The sequence below is a fragment of the Etheostoma cragini genome, chromosome 23 (genome assembly GCF_013103735.1).
Source record: "Etheostoma cragini isolate CJK2018 chromosome 23, CSU_Ecrag_1.0, whole genome shotgun sequence".
Taxonomy (NCBI): Eukaryota; Metazoa; Chordata; class Actinopteri; order Perciformes; family Percidae; genus Etheostoma; species Etheostoma cragini.
Window position 1 is genome coordinate 16624753 of NC_048429.1, and position 17408 is coordinate 16642160.

At 41.0% G+C, this 17408-nt stretch overlaps 3 long non-coding RNA genes across 3 annotated transcripts in view; 1 reads left to right on the top strand and 2 right to left on the bottom strand.

The window, feature by feature from the left end:
• The window catches only part of LOC117938568, a 23158-nt gene extending 22130 nt beyond the window's left edge, over nucleotides 1-1028 (bottom strand). The window contains exon 1 of the long non-coding RNA XR_004655431.1: nucleotides 951-1028. This is a non-coding gene — a long non-coding RNA (uncharacterized LOC117938568). The remainder of the gene's footprint in view (nucleotides 1-950) is intronic.
• LOC117938575 overlaps nucleotides 1-1042 on the top strand; it is a 5053-nt gene extending 4011 nt beyond the window's left edge. Inside the window, exon 3 of the long non-coding RNA XR_004655438.1 lies at nucleotides 964-1042. This is a non-coding gene — a long non-coding RNA (uncharacterized LOC117938575). The remainder of the gene's footprint in view (nucleotides 1-963) is intronic.
• Nucleotides 1043-4842: 3800 nt separating this feature from the next.
• Nucleotides 4843-16057, bottom strand: LOC117938571. Its single transcript, XR_004655434.1, has 3 exons — nucleotides 16046-16057; nucleotides 6529-6534; nucleotides 4843-4979 (listed from the first exon to the last, which is right to left on the bottom strand). It is a non-coding gene; the product is annotated as an uncharacterized LOC117938571 (long non-coding RNA).
• Between the last annotated feature and the right edge of the window lie 1351 nt (nucleotides 16058-17408).

Genomic DNA, 17408 nt, shown 5'->3' on the forward strand with positions numbered 1-17408 from the left:
GTTTTTATATACATTACACAAAAGGCAAAGAAAATAAAATCACTTTTACCTATTTCGGCCATACACGGTCATATTGACTGCTCGGATTTTCGCGGTATTGCTTTTAATCTTTCGCGCGGTTGAAGATGCATATTGGTTGCTTAGTTACTATCAGCGTCTCTGCCAAAGAAACGTCATAAGCGGTATTGAGTACCTAGTGTGGGCATCAGCGATGGGCCGAAGGTAAAGCCAGAGTCGGTAACGCTAGCTACCACCGTGAATACGGCGTGAATGGACTCCGTTCTGAAGAGCCGCCGGGCGCTCGCTCTGTGGAAGGAGCGGTACACAGAGCTAGATGGCCGGTGGCTGCCTACGTGTTTATACAACTGTATACATCCTCAAACTGGCTGGAATTGCACACATCCTCTCCAAGGAGTGCACCAGCAGTGACATTGTCCGGAGGAAGTTCAGGCAGCAACTAGCAGAGGAGCTGAGACACGAGTTTAGCGAGTTTAGCGAGGAGAAAAGGGAGCGGAGCACGGTCCAAGCAGCGCTAGCACGACGGCAGACACCAACACGGAGGCAGTGACAGCTTAGGTTAGGTTAGGTTATAAATGTTCAAAGAAGATACTTTTAGGTGTCATTTGCATGTTTTAAGTTATGTTGAATTAATTTACATACCATATTTTTCAGATGTGAATGAAATAATTACGTTTTACTATGCCGATATGAATAATTGAAACACCTGGCCAACTCAAGTGTATAATTAAACTCGTTAAACACGCTGAAAACGGGCGAATCCCAACAAAGCTAAAAGATGACGTCAGGATCTCAGAACCTGTAGCTTTGTCACCCCCCTGGCTGTATTAGGAGAACGTTCACGCCCCAACATTAACATACAGGCCACTGCTGGCAGGCTAGCGTTAGGTCAATCAGATGTCCGACTGAGAACGCTGCTTGTGTAGTTTGACGGGATTTACTAAGAAGAAAGTTTGGAATATTTTCCAGGATATTGACAATGAACCAGGGTCGTAAATGCAGTGTTCCAGGCTGTACAGGGAATGGAGACACTTATCCTAGTCTTCCCAAGGAAGCAACCACTCAACGTGCATGACAGATGTTTATAAGGAGATCCCTGTGAACTTTTCCCCCAAAGACAGTTTTCAAAACTTCGGAAAATTTCAAGCTGGATTTGCTAAACTGCGGTTGCTGTTCCGACTGTCTGGTCATCCCAACCACAAGCTGAAAGTATGATTTCGTCGCTAACAGTAACATTAGCAATGCTAACGTATCCTGTAGCTAGCATAGGCTGAATGTGTGTTGATCAACTGTAATGGCAAAGGGGCTAACGTTTCATTTTTCTAACTGTTCTATTCGAATAAATAGCCTGTGTTGTCATGTAGCTACATCTATAGTTCACGACGCATGTTTGTCCACTTTGTCAGGTTAATCTTTATTGTATTTCAGTAAGAAAGCTAACTGCAGCTGAGTAGAATCCTGATAGTTTGCTTGCTAGCTAAGCTGTAACGTTCCTCAGCTAGCTAGCTAGCTATCTCATCCCGTTTGCTTCGACAACAGAACTGGAAACGTTATCAATTCATATGATATCTAGTTAATCTCGTGAAAACGGTGTGTATATAGACTGCAATGTATTGATTTGCAGTTTTTTTTTTAAATTTCAGAATGCATCACAAGAACGACAACACACGAAAGATGCAGCTAGCCAAACAGATGCTCAGAGTGTGGCATCTCGGGGGACACAACTGACTCATATGGACAAATATATATACTTTAAGAGCTCACATATGAAGCAAAGGTAACCTTTCTAATTATTCCTACAGACCAGACGTCTTATGGTGTTTGTGTAGCATTGTGACTGGGTAGCATTTAGCAGAGCGGTGTTATCTAACAATGATACCATGATGAGTGAGTGACTTTTATCAAATATGTGAGCCATTCCCAACGTTAAATTGTACATTTTGGTGTTATTTCGTTTTTCTAAAGGTATCCTAACACAATACCTGCATTAATATTGCAATTAGGTATTTATCATGACAGATTATAGTATTTGGAATCTGGCGGTCAAAATGACCGCTCACGGCAGTTCTAGTAGTTATGGAATCCCGGCACTTCTAGTGTTAATGATGCTCGGTTTGAACTGCAGGAGATTCTCTTGACCATGTCTACATGCCTAAATGCACTGAGTTGCCGCCATGTGATTGGCTGCTTAGAAATTAAGTGTTAACGAGCAGTTGGACAGGTGTACCTAATAAAGTTGCCGGTGAGTGTATATAACATCCTGTATCACACAGGAGACACAATGACATCCGACACCTGGTCCACTTTATACTATATATACCATCCTGTGTGACACAGGAGACAGGAGGACACCCGGCACCTGTTCTACTTCATACTATATATAACGTCCTGTATCACACAGGAGAAAGGAGAAAAAAAATCCAGAAATAACAATGTATGATTTTATTACTATTTATTTGTATGATACAGCTGCAAATAAGTATTTGAACACATGTCTATAAAATACAATTCTGACCCTCAAAGACCTGTTAGTCTGCCTTCAAATCGTCCATCTCCACTCCATTTACTATCCTAAATTAGATGCATCTGTTTGAGGTTGTTAGCTGCATAAAGACACCTATCCACCCCATACAGTCAGTAAGAATCCAACTACTGACATGGCCAAGACCAAAGAGCTGTCCAAAGACTTGTTGAGTTATAAAAAGTTAAACTGTCTGAAGCAGCCGGGTTAGAAAATTATGCCTATCTCTGCCCCCATTTCCCCAATCTTTTCTCTGACTGTAAAGAACCACAGGTCAAGTCTGGCATTTAACAAAAGGGGTTTCCTGCTGTACAACAAAAGATGGTCTTCTGTCTCCTGTTCCCTAGGGTCTTAGTCTAGGCTAAGACAATACAATGCTGATTGGACTGTGTTGTTGTTAGAGTTTCACAGTTACACGACAGAACCTTTTGCTCTGCAACCAATAGTGACCCCCAAAGGTGCAGAAGGCAGGTTGTCATTGGACAGCAAAGATGTGTTGCATGTATTGCGAGATTTTGGGGAACAACCTCCTTCCCTCAGTTAGAGCATTGAAGATGGGTTGAGGGTGGGTCTTCCAACATGACAATGACCTGAAGCACACAGCCAGGATAACCAAGGGTTGGCTCTGGTAGAAGCATATCTAGGTTCTGCCGTGGCCTGGCCAGTCTCCAGACCTAAACCCAATAGAGAATCTTTGGAGGGAGCTCAAACTCCGTGTTTCTCAGCAACAGCCCAGAAACTTGACTGATCTAGAGAAGATCTGTGTGGAGGAGTGGGCCATAATACCTTCTGCAATGTCTGCAAACCTGGTTAAAAACTACAGGAAACGTTTGACCTCTGTAATTGCAAACAGAGGCTACTGTACCAAATATTAATATTGATTTTCTCAGGTGTTCAAATACTTGTTTGCAGCTGTATCATACAAATAAATAGTAAACAAATCATACATTGTGATTTCTGGATTTTGTCTCTCCCAGTGGACATGCACCTACTATGACAATTTCAGACCCCTGATCCCCCTGAGCTGATCCACTTTATACTATATATACCGTCCTGTATCACAGAGGAGAAAGGAGGACACCCGGCACCTGGTCCACCTCATACTATGTATCCTGTCCTGTATCACACAGGATACAAGAGGACACCCGGCAGCTGATCAACTTTACACTATATATATCGTCCTGAATCACACAGGGATGCAGGAGGAAACCCAACAGCTGATCCACCTCATACTATATATACCATCCTGTATCATACAGCGTCGCAGGAGGACACCCGCCAGCTGGTCCACTTTATACTCTGTATACTGTCTTGCATCACACAGGTATGCAGGAGGACAAACAGCAGCTGATCCACTTCATACTATATATACCGTCCTGTATCACACAGCGTCGCAGGAGGACACCCGGCAGCTGGTCCACTTTATACTCTATATACTGTCTTGCATCACACAGGTATGCAGGAGGACAAACATCAGATGAGCCACTTTATACTATACATACCGTCTTGTATCACACAGAGACACAGTAGGATACCTGGCAGCTGGTCAACTTGGACACCTGGTGGCTGGTCCACTTTATGCTATATATACCGCCCTGTATCACACAGGCACGCAGGAGGACACACAGCAGCTGATCCACTTTCGGGCTGAAAACGAGCAGAGGTTTCTTTAATAATGTGTTCATGTTGTAGCCATTCATTATTAAATTGGTACTGTATTTTTGTGATAATTTTTAACTAATTTTTGTTCATTTGTTTGTGTGTCTTTTTTGAGCTTTGTACATTTGAGGGCCTTTTTAATATGTTTGTGACATGCAAGTTATGGTTCTAATCGTTGATAATGGTTCTGTATTATAACAGATTTCATGTAATGTTTTTGCCTGTTATGTTTAATTTATTGGGCAATAAAGACAGAGTTTTGTTAACAAAGAGTTTTTCGGAACATCAATGGCATTCAAAACGGTGATAACTGAAACAGATGCACCACACCATGCAGTGTGTATACAAAAATGACCTGAGTACTTTAAAGATGAAAACATCTGCCTCTGCACCACCAAAGTGAACATAAAAGAACAAAATATATAAATGCAAAACCCACGCAATCGACATACACACTTGCAAACGGCATCTTGGAAGTTTGTTTAACCAGGTGATGTCTCATTTCATGGGGGGGATGCTTTCACCCCTAGCACTTACCCCTCAGTTTTGAGGGCCAACGGCTAGGGGTATGAAGAAGGGAGTAAGAGTTATGCAGATTTTGGTCTCCTAAGCTGTAAAAAGACCATTGTAGGACGTGTCTCACAGTAACCACCAATTTCCACTGGATGCATAATGGCTGGGGATCTGCTCCGGAACGGCGGCGGAGTCAACAGGTTTCCATTAAAGTCAATGTGTGTATTTCCACTGACTGCAGAACGGCTGCGTCCCAGCTCTGTCCCGGCTCTGTCCCAGCTATGTCCCAGCTCCAACAATTCCTAAACCCTCCGGAGCAGACACACAGAGCTTTAATTTTTCCAGACGCCGGAGAGGTCCGCAGTGCGCTCACACCTAACATATTTGATGTGGTTTAAACCCTGCTATTTTAGGGTAAGTTAATTTAGGCTGGTGTTAAGCTCTCATTCGGAACATGGTGCAGACCAAACAAATCAACCCATTCTCAATCTTAACTTGAGAACTAAAACACTGACTGTTGGTCAGTGTCTCTCAGCATCTGATACCGACGCAAAAATCCCCCTTTACTATCTGCATGGAATGCACCAGGCATTGACTGCGGCATTAAGACAGACAACAGTAGAGAGTAGTATGAAAGACCAAAAAGGTCGGTTGGGGTTGGTACTTTAAGAGCTCACATACGAAGCAAAGGTAACCTTTCTAATTATTCCTACAGACCAGACGTCTTATGGTGTTTGTGTAGCATTGTGACTGGGTAGCATTTAGCAGAGCGGTGTTATCTAACAATGATACCATGATGAGTGAGTGACTTTTATCAAATATGTGAGCCATTCCCAACACATTAGTGAACTATTTATAGAAGGAATCGAACGATTCATCTGTATTATCGCTGATTGGTCTGATCTCAATCAATTGCATTTCCTTTTGTGGGGAAGGCTGGTGAAAATAATTTGGACAACGGGTAGGAATGTGTTTGTATACAAAAGGTATGACTGGATGCTAGATTGTGTGTTGAAGATGCCTTTTGCAGGTATGTACACGCCCTATGAACTTTGTCATTCAACAAAACAAGTCTTTATAAAAGGCACATGCAAAGGTCTAGAGTAAGGTGACCAGATTTCTCAGGCAAAATCCGGGGACATTTTCAGCTCCGAAGCGTATTAACCTCCAAAATAAGAAATGTTTTTACTTTTGTAAAACTTAAAACGGGGACATTAGACCTAGAGCTGTTCTCATTAGGGGCTGAGCCCCCCCCCCCCCAAGGTCTGATCCTAGACCCACCCCTGCTGCTACTTCATACTCCACTCCACTACACCTCAGAGGGGAATGTTTCAAGATAGAAAGTCCTAATATTTCAAGATAAAAAAATACTAATACTTCAAGATAAAAAGTCCTAATATTTCAAGATTGAAAGTCTTAATATTTCAAGAAAAAAATACTAATACTTCAAGATAAAAAGTCCTAATATTTCAAGATTGAAAGTCTTAATATTTCAAGATAGAAAGTCTCATTATTTCATAATGTTGTAATGTTTACTGAACTACTGACAGCTTTTGCTTTATTGCTCAAGGCTTGTTTCTGCAACAGCTCATTGAGAATCAGACACAATAAAAACTATTGAGGACATATTTTCCTTTGACATTGATCCAGTATTAAACGAGATCGCTGCAATCGCTAGCAGAGAAACAAGCTGCAGCGTGAGTTAAAAGGATAATTGTCCAGCTTGTATTTACGTTCATAAAGTGCTCGTTTTGCTGCTAGTGCACTAGCTGCTGCAAGTGTCTGACAACATTATGGAAGAGATTTCTAAGGAAGACCATCGGCTACGTTTGGTCAGTATTTTCTTTCTTTGTCAGTCACAGTAAAAAACCGGGGACATTTCCGGGGACAGATCCAGCCGGGGACAAGTCGCCAAAATCGGGGACTGTCCCCGGTAACCGGGGACGTCTGGTCACCCTAGTCTAGAGACATCAAGCCTAATGGCCGGCCATGTAAATGCAAATAATTTCAGTTTTAAGTTGCTGTGAGTTACCTGGAGTATTTTGCTTGGTGTGTGTAAAAGGTAATACAGCTATGTTACAAAATTTATGTTTTTTGTTTCAGGTTGTATCTTGCAGCCACAACGGAAGACAGCCAAGGGGAAACTAATGTACAGACGTCTGTTCCCAAAGGCCAAATGGGGGGGGGGTTACACCGTCAAAGAAGTGAAGACAGAGCCAACAATTTGTAAGTTTAAATTTTTTTTTTTATTACAAACAAAAATTAAAACGTGCATGGTATAGGCACTAAAAATTAACTTCTATGTATTAGACCTGATGCGACTGGTGTTCGAGGAGATCATTCATGACCCCCTTCCTTATCTGGAAGCAGTCCGGCAGATTCCTGTGCCCCAGGACCTGTGTGCTCAGCTCGACAGGCACCCAACCCGACATACTGCCCTGAAGCACCCAGAAACTCCCTCCGTATACGCAGCATGACACAAGAGGGGATCACGACACGGACACTTCTACCAAGAAAACCCCAGTACCAGCTCACCAAGTCCTATACGCCATGTGTCTGCATGGCCTGCAAAGAGAACAGGGTGTAGTGGACAATCACATTTTTTATCTTTTAGATTTCAGAGTAATGATGATTGTTTTGAAACTAAATAAAGTTTTTAATTATGTTGACTTGATAATACTGTGTTTTTGTAATAATGTTGAACAAATAATCAGTGGGTATTGTTATAGAACTGCTAACAGTGGTATCAGATTGGCCTCACCTTTCCATCCCTCGGATTCTCAACTGGCCATGGTCAACTCTGTAAATATTCATTGCATTTAGCAAAGAATGTATATTGAGGCACACCAGATGAAGGCCAGGATTGTGGGTCATTGAGGTTATCTCCTCAAGAACCTGGGTCATTCTTTTCATGACCTGTAAAACAAACAATGAGCTTGTTGTTAACGTGTTAATGTCTCTAGTTTTAGTTACCTGAGGTGTTTATTGGCAACATATATTTTCTCTCTCCTGGGGCATTTGTGCACAGTTTCCACAAGCACACCTGGCAAGGTAAGATGGATGCACCGTAGTTGTAATTTTACATATTACTACATGTTAAGAAGGTAATAATCTCAAAGTCAGATCTAATCAGCAGGATGGTTCCAAGATAACATTTGACCTACTGACACAGGCGAGAGTAGGAATAATACTTTAGACGTAGCATACAAACTGAACAAAATAGTAGTCTCATGTACAGCTAAATGGACGTCCTGTTGTAAGATAACATTACTTCTACGTGTTAAATAATGTACGTAATTGATAATCACAATCAAAAAGACTTCCTTGTGAGCAGCTCTATGAACTGGCCACTAACTTTTCAGCCAACTGGACATCTTGACTGAAACTGCGAGGGTACAAGTTGTCAAATATTTGTCCGTGTGCAGATTAATAACTTATGTTGCTTACGATACTCAAACAAGGCTAATACAAAGTTATTCTTAGGCTACAACACTGACGTGTGAGTATTACACTAGTATAACAACAAACGGCTAATGTTGGGCTATGTGTTGAAAATGCAAGTAAATGCTAAATGACCAAACTTACCAGTCTGAAGAGTCAATTCCAATCTACTGGCAAGTTGCTCCTCTACATCAGATCCTTCCTTTGATTCAGGCACAAACAGATACCGTTCAACAGCTAACATCTCCATCTTCTTCTTCTGTTGCTCTGTCAGCTGCAGCAAAGCTCGTTGCACATCAACCAATCAGCGCACAGCTTATTTAAATATTCATGAGCAGACCATATAAGGCAGAAACCTCTCGTTTCAAGCCAGGTCAATTTAGCAGGGTGGTATGAGTGCCAAAAGAACAGCAAAAGCAACATTTTCAGCCCAACAAATGTTACATACCCTATCAGGAGACCTCAAGGAACAGCGTGATATAGTCCATACAACCATTCTATCACCCCTTTAACGATCATAGAGCACGGCCATTTCCTTTTCCTCTCCCATTCCCTTCAAAAACCAGGTGTGTTTGGCCCTTGGAATATTGCTGTTATGATGGAGGATGTGCACTTTAATATTTTATTTCTAATCTTCTGCTTGTGTGTGTGCTGCTGTGCATCCTTGTGTGTGTAACAAGCATAACGTACGCACTGTGCACGAGCCTAGGATAATTTTACTAATGCGCTGTTAAAATAACAATGAAATGCTTTGGTACTGACTTTAGACCATTGATGTTTCTCAAATTGCGCACCTTTGTACTAAATACCAACTATTTGAGTATGTTGTGCGTTCACATTGTCGAAGTGCGGTCAAACGCAGTGCTCTTAGAGTACCCGGATGGTGCACTTAAAACAGTCAGAAAGTTTAGTGTGGATCGATGGACACTTTCCCCACCAACGGTTGCTGTCTTGGCTACGTAGCGGAAGGGGCGGAGCTAACTACAGTTGAAAAACTTTGCCGGCCGAAGACTATTGCATAGTGAGGCCAATGGAGCAATACAAATGTAAGTTGAACGTGAGTCTTTTTGCTAAACTTATAACATATAAGCCACCTGTATATGTATATTTGGTTAATTTTACAGTCGGTAATGATTTTTGTACCACAAATTATAACGTTTATTGGTACCGTAATTTGACGTGCTAGCAAGCTAACCTTAGCTAGATAACAGCGGCAATTTAACCATATTGGCAAATAAGTTCTAAGCCAACGTTATATGTGTTGTAGTATATTGTTGTTTGTGTTATACTATCGTCCCACTGTAGAAGATTTTAGTGTTAAATGTGCGATCTTAACAAGTTGTACATAATCCGCTGTGTGCGTTAGCTCAGCAAAATAGCGATCAGCTGATTGTCTGCCAGTAATGTTAACAGTAGCGTAATGTTAAAACGTATCCGCTGTTATTGCCTCCACAGCAGGTGCATTTGCTATTTAAACGACTTCACAAAACAAAACAAAATTAACAACTGCTCCGGTCTAAAATTTACAAAGACACTTGCGTCCCGCGTTGCGCCGCACTGCGAGATAGAGCTCTAAGAGTCAGTACTGTCGTCTTGAAGGAAACGTCATTCTTCTACTGTGAGGATTTGGGTTCAGTTTCCAATTCATGCTCATGTTTTCAACTGGCCGGAAGGTTTAATTTAAAAAAATAGTTTTCCCACCTGTACACAACTGTAATAAAACTGTTAACATTAGCCTATCTTTGGCGCTAACTCTTCTGAGTTCTGATGTGTCAATGCTATAAAAACCCAAAGTTTCTCACTTTCAGCATTTCAGAGTCTGAGCCCATTATGAAAGCTTTTTATGAGACGCCTATGTGGTGTTGACATTGTGTTTTCAGTGGTACTTCACAGATTCAGGAATGACCAAACAGAGCTGGGGGAGTATACCAAAGCACTCATTGTTCATGTAAAAAACACTTCACAACAATCAACAGCTGCAATGAAAAACATGATGAAACTTTGTTCTCCACATTGTTTAGGGCCTGTCAAGTACACAGAGAACCGAATGAGAATGGGCTTTCAATAGCATGGGTGAAGTGGCTTTTATAGGGCAGCACAATTACCCAATAAATCAACCTATAAAAGACAACACAGGGTGTCAATTAGCTTGTGTAATTGAATAATTACTGGCCTGAGAGCTCAGGCACCGTTACTACAAGCCCTTTTCCAAATGTCAAAAAGCAATTGAAATAAATTACACATCTCTCAGATCAGCCCAGCGATTAGGACAGCCATAACAATTCACTCAGTTTACCTGCAATAGTTCACTCACATCAGTATGCTGCCACACACACACACACACACACACACAAACACACACACACAAACACACACTTACATGAGTCTGTGTGCATTGCTCTCAAATTAAATTTTTCAGAGATGCTTATTGCCATGAACACATTTGGATAGACCCTCACCCTGTATCAGGCCCATTTATATTGTACTGTAATGTTACTTTTTAACTTTCCTGTATAATAAATATGAATGAATGAATGAATACTGACACAAACTTAGAATATATTGATAACAAAAGTTAACAATTGATGAGGAAGAGATTTATTTGTCACGTTTATGATCTGTTGGTGGCAGAGAGACAAACTGTCCTCCTACAACTTCCTTTGAGTTCATTATTTCAATCTCAGTACTCTCATTATCTGAACCAAACAACCAGTCTTTCAAACCATGCAATGAGTTCAATCGGTCGTTCATTCCAATCATCCAATAAGAACCATAGGAGCATTTCATAAATCAGCGCCTCTGGGGGTAGCAGGAAATACAACCTACAGGAGCATTTTCCATCCTCTATATCTAAACAACACTGTTAAAGTTGTGAAACTGTCGCAGTTTGGTTACATTAGACACAAAACATTACTTGCTCATGTTACAAATGTGAAAGAAGAAGAAGAAGAAGAAGAAGAAGACATGCCTTTATTTCTCCTGCAAAAGGAATATCAAATTTTTCCTTTCTGCATGGAGTTTGTATGTTCTCCCTATGTTTGCTTGGGTTTCCTCTGGGTGCTCCGGTTCCCCCTAGCATTAAATAAAATGTACCAGGTTCTACAGTCTTGACTTGATCAAGGGCACTGGCTCAGATCTGGAGATGGTCGCCAGGCGCTGTGATTGGCTGCCCACTGCTCCCTTGAGGGATGGCTTAAATGGAGATAATGAATTTTGCTACATGTATGTGACAACAAAAGTACATTTTACCACACACAGGCCCAAAATACACACACATGTACCTGTACAGGACCAGTGGGGACTAATGAATAGATGTCAGAGTGAGCGTGCTGCTCCCTGAAATGGGCGTCCTGAACAGTTGGGGATTCAGTGCTTTGCTCAAGGGCACCTTGGCAGTGACCAGGAGGTGAACTGGCACCTTTCCGGGGACTTACCTTGCAGTTCCAACCTAACTTCATACAGACTGAGCTAGTGCCACATCAAAATTAGTGGTGACATCATAACTACTACAGCACCTAGAGAACGCCGCCATTAGAAACCTAAATATGGGTTTTAATTGCTGCGTAATTTAACCAACTTGTTGGAGGACTCAAAAGCAGAAAGCAGGCCGGCAAAGTTGAGCTTCCGAGGTGAAGGTTTTAATAAACTAAAAACAAAGCACAATCCAAACAAAAGGTGTCCTGCAAAACAGGAAGGCAAAAAATCTGAAATGAGGCAAGAGGAAAATAGGGATAACAGGAATAATGAAGGCAAAACACACGAATACACCAAAAAAAAAAAAAGGTCTGACACAGGACAAAGAAAGGACAGAGACTAAGGAGGTCTCTCAATACCAAGTAAGCAAAGAACGGACTTGTGTTCTTGGGGAGACCGTACTTGCTGGCTGTACCTGGAAGAACCTGGCTGTACCTGGAAGAATGATCTGTTGACAGTTTTGAGACGAAGCGTTCTTCCTGTTATTGCGAACACCCCCAGCACAGAGGGCGCTTGCCACTTTATAGTTAGCTTTGATGTGTGTATTCATAATTAAGCATGGGCGGTCACCTTTCACACCGTCTTGTTGTTTTGTCACGTTTTCATTTAAAGTGCTACCAAGTATCACGGGCCAATAACTGTGTAAATAACACCACAACGGCGGGAAAAAAACCTTGTAACATTGTTCGGGATTCACTTTTAATTGAAAGCAGAAAAGAAACGTTAAAATAGGTAATAAAAATATAGATGGACTGGGTAAAGTTAGCCACTGCGTCGGTATACTTCACAGAGAAGTAGGAGAGGAGCCTGCCAGTGAGGAGAGCCAGGATGAGGAGGATAGAGGAGTGTATATATATATATATATATATATATATATATATATATATATATATATATATATATATACACACACACACACACATACATATACAACAACAGAGGTAAAAATAGCTTTAAACATCATACAATTGTGGACCGGACTTTCTTCTGCCATTGTTGTTGATGCAGTGGTCCGTCTAAATGTGGGGCAGAGTGGTCTGTGAGCTGACTGACTGACCGGCTCCCGGCTGGCGAGCTTGCAATGCTGAGGGGGATTGTGGAGCTTTCCAACTCCAAAGGCATTTTTATTTCACTATAAATTTTTGTTGAACTGCCTATATTCTAAATCTACACAGCTGATTTTTTGCTTTAAAACATCTTAAAAATGAATTTATTGATTTAATAATAGACGTAAATTGTGAAAATCTGTGTACCGGAAATCATACGTGCTTTACACCCGAATTGAATGCTGGGATACCGGCCCGGCCAAGTTCACACAAGCTACCATCCAATGTGTCCTCGGTAAAATGGGAGTATCGAGATCACATCAGGGGATTTTAACTGTTCTTAAAAGGAAACAAGAGACAGGTGACATTTGTGCTGGGAAACAGGGGGAAAACATCAGGTAATCACGGAGGCGGGAAAGCAAAGTGAGTAGAACTTAATACAAGATGAGACAGAACCAGGCTAGGAAACATAAACAGGAAAACAGACTAAACAATAACACAGGACATAAACACCAAACCATATCAGGCGGTCTCCAACTATGTTTATGAATTTGGGAAATACAGGTTTGAATTATTGCTCCTCTTATGGGAGCCACATTTTCTTGTACCTGCCCGTTTCTATTCCAAGGCAGGTAATATTTCTTTGCTAAACAACAGTCTTTGTGGTCATGTAGGTTGCCGCAGTATCTTTCCTCTTTAGACCTAGGCAAATTTGTGTTGTAAAAAAGAAAAGAGGTTGTATACTTAGTTTGACTTGGGTCAAGAATCGTGATCAGTCCGTGGATTAGATAGAAAGGGTGGGAACAAACAGGTTGGTAACACTTGTTAAGAAGAATAATCATTTCAATCAGTACTGTAAACACCCATAACAGCTTACAGAGCCACTAGCTGCTACTCTCACTTAGTGGTATGCAGTCCTATGTGCAATGAGGAATTATTAGACATTTCAGGTGTGCACACCTACAGTTTGACCTCCAAAGAAAGTGGATAAGATAATCTAGATAAACTATTGGTTTGTTCCCAACCTGTTTGACCCTTGGACTGCTCATCTTTCCACTGATAAATGGTTAAAACTACAAAATAAGACCCGAGTTGCCGTAAGCTGAATTATCCTATACATGTAACCAGAATGTATTGTTATTTTGTTTGGTTTCTCACAACGAACATTCAGTGTAGTTTCATAATTATAGGGACATAGTGTTAACCGTGAGATTCTTGTGTGAACAGTGCTGGGCAGTAGTGGAATTTTCCCATCTCATAACCCAATTAGAAATCACACTGTGGTTGTTAGGTGAATGGTTTATTCATTATCCAGAGGTACATTTAATGGGCCAAACTCATTTATACTCTCATTATTAAACTTGGCATCAGATCATATTATTCTGCCGTTTTGATCTTTGTGAAGGACGTAAGTGTAAAGAAAGGCAGAGAGAGGCCAGTGCAGTGAAAACTAACAACGTGCCAGATCGGAGCTTTGATTAAACATTGAAGGATCGACTCTCACAAAGAACACTGTCGTCTCTGTGCTCTGTTTTACATAGACCCCCATGAGTCCCCCCCACCATTGTCCAGCCCTCTAGCCAGGGTTAACCTCACCTTATTGGCTGGACCAGCCTTTGATGGTTTCTTGGGCCCAACGGTGAAGATGTGTATGTGGAAGTTTCACTTTTTCTTCAGGCTAATGAGCAAACATGGGTGGGACTGGCTTTTGATTGGCAGGCTAAACTGAATATGGAGGATCAAGGCCGTCCTTAATAAGATGCAGTTGATTCATGTTTGTCATGGATCCATTGGGTCTGCACAGATGATGTGATCATGTCTCATGATAGTGTGTGCTCATATTTTAAAAAAAGGACTAAAAAAAGGATATGAATAAAACAATGAGTGGTAGGCACGAAGTATTGCTTCATGGGTAATTTGAATATTTCTTCCATGTTCCATTTGTTTGATATGCATATTCATGTCACAGTGATTGGCTGACCCTAGAGAAAGAAAAGAGTGACAGACTTGAAATACTGTAAATGAAAAGACTGAAAGTTAGCTTGAGAAAATGTCTAAAAGACACTGCAGAGCAATCTATGTTTAAAACGAAGGTCCAGGATGGAGGCATAGAAACACAGTGGATTTCATTCTAACCTGGATTTTTTAGTGGGTGCATCTGTGCTGTGCCACAGTTTTGTTCCGTCCTCGCCTTACCACACTGGGCCCAACTCGCAGATTTTATTATTGAGTACTGTCATGGTCCATGGTGTGTGGAGGAGATATATTCCATATTGGGAGAGTGTCTTTGGTAAGCTGACTGGATGCTCCAGCTGTTTCACTTCCTGCATGGCTTGAATGAAAATAGACCTGGCACGAAGCAGAGAGCGGCTTCACAAACGTGCTGGGCCGCTGCTGTTGGAATATCAAGCATTTACTGGAAAGGCCGCGATTGGCCGATGGAATAGGGTGACACCCTGACATTAAGAATCAGGACATCATTCTATATGTTTCTTTTTGTCCATAAATTTCATGAAATGACTGTAACCCACAATGTGTTAGTCTCTAAACCGTTTCTGACTTCCCTCTCCTGTCTGTGGTTCTCAGCCCCAAGCCCACTGGTTTCTACTGCAGACGTAAATATAATACATGATATGTTTTTAATTCTGACGGGAATGTGTCCATAGCATTGAACAGCTGGTCAGATTAGTCTTTGATCACATTGTTTCGAATTTAATCAATGTATGGATTTGAAAGACTATTTCAAATCAGGTAAAGCTTTTTTTTAAGCCGCACTAATTTATGTTGTTGGCCAGTTGGGGGCAGCAGAACAAGGTAGAACCAAATGTCTGACATATCATTCTCTTCTAAAGTTGATGTGGTGAATGCATAAGCAAAGAGTTACGCAAACTATCGGTGCTGAGTGGGTTTATGAGAGCTCAGTCAGTCAGATCAATCAGTTCCTGCTGCTGGAAACAAAAGGAATGTAGCTCAGCGCAAATTTTTTCAGTGAGACCTAACTTTTAATCAGTGCACTCCTAAATCAATTCAGCTGTTATTCTTATAAATGTTTTTTTTTTTTTTTGCTGGGTATAACTGTCGCATACAGAACATGCAACTAGTCTCTCTTGATTTATGGCTCAGCGTAAATTCTTTCAGGAAGACCTAATTTAATCAAGGATCTCTTCCTAAATGAAATCAGCTGTTTGAAGCGCTCACTTTCCTGCTTAACCAATCAGAATTGTTATTCAAATTGCAAGGGCCAATCAAAGAGTCACAACCCTACTTAAAAAAATATGTTTCTCTCTATGCTATTCAGCTGTCGTTGCAGGCAAAGAGTGCAACCCTCCACCCCCCCCCCCCCTTCCACTTCCAGTCCTATACTCCAGCTGACCGGTCCGGAGCCTCCTTCAGTCTGGTCTTTGGGCTCCTTTGTCGCCACAACCGGTGTCTGGATTCCATCAGGGGTCTGATGGTTCTGTACCCCTATATAGATATAGACAAAATATTTGCATAGCTATGGAGTCTAATTGCCAAAGACTTTGCACATTTTATTGAGCTGTACAATAAACCTTAGTTAAATATCTGCAAACATGTCTCTCCTGAATGAAATGAGAGCAGAGGTTACATACCATAAAACTCAATCTATGAGATGTAAGAAAGATGAAAAATTTCTGTAGAGTTATTGTGTAACCAAATACAAATACATTTGGTCAGACATGCGCAAATAATGCACTTTGAACAGATTGGAAAAATATTTTGCACAAATATCATCTTCATACACTGTTTATATATATAAGCAGCGGCGAAGTGCTCAACATAAAAAACATAACATAGGTCAACATGTCATCGTAGTCACAGGACTGGCTTCAGGTACTTCGCCTCTTAAAGTTCACCTAGGCCCAACTTGTAGTTTGGCTGAACTTTGCAGCAGAATCAATCTGCTCAGATTGGCCCAGTTTACAGATCAACTTTCCATTGCCATTGCATGGAAGCTGCTTGGTGTATTTTGGCCATAACGCCCGTACTGTAGAGTTGGTGATAACTCTGTGCGATTGTCTCGGGCAACAGCTTTCACATTTTACATTGCTATTTGTTTCATTGATGCAGAGCAATATTGATTATTGCAGCTTCTTTAAATGACTTTTAAAGAAGTCTTTAAATGACTTGTAAAGAAGCTGAGCACAAGGACCCCTTATTGGAAGATCTCCAGAACTTACAGCCGTATTACAGTCTTGGCCTTCGTCAGCAGAGGGCCCAGTTGTCATAGGCACAAGGTACACAATTAGCACCATTCACCAGCTAAATAAAATATGCAAGTGGCTGATAGATTTGCTACACTCACCAGCCAAAAAAACCCAATTGGTATCTATTGAGTGGCTGTTAAAATTTGAACGTTAACTAGCCATTTGGCTGGTGGACAATACATTCTGCACTCTGCATGGGGATGGTTCATTATTTTAGTATCATTACCAAACCTGTGGAATTTTAAACCATACTCACAAAACTCACAAAAAAAATAGTCACAAATAAAGTATATATTTTCACAAATCCACACATATTACTTGTTAGTTGATAAACTAAATGTTTGTTCTGGTCTCTTAATGGGAGTTGTTGACTATGAAAAATATAGTGTATCATCAGACAGTTTTTTTTTAAATTTCTTCATGTGGAGATCAGGCCTTAAGATATGTGGAATCAATCAGCATGTAGACGAAGAAACATGGCTGAGTTTATGAGTCCTATCTTCTTCAACT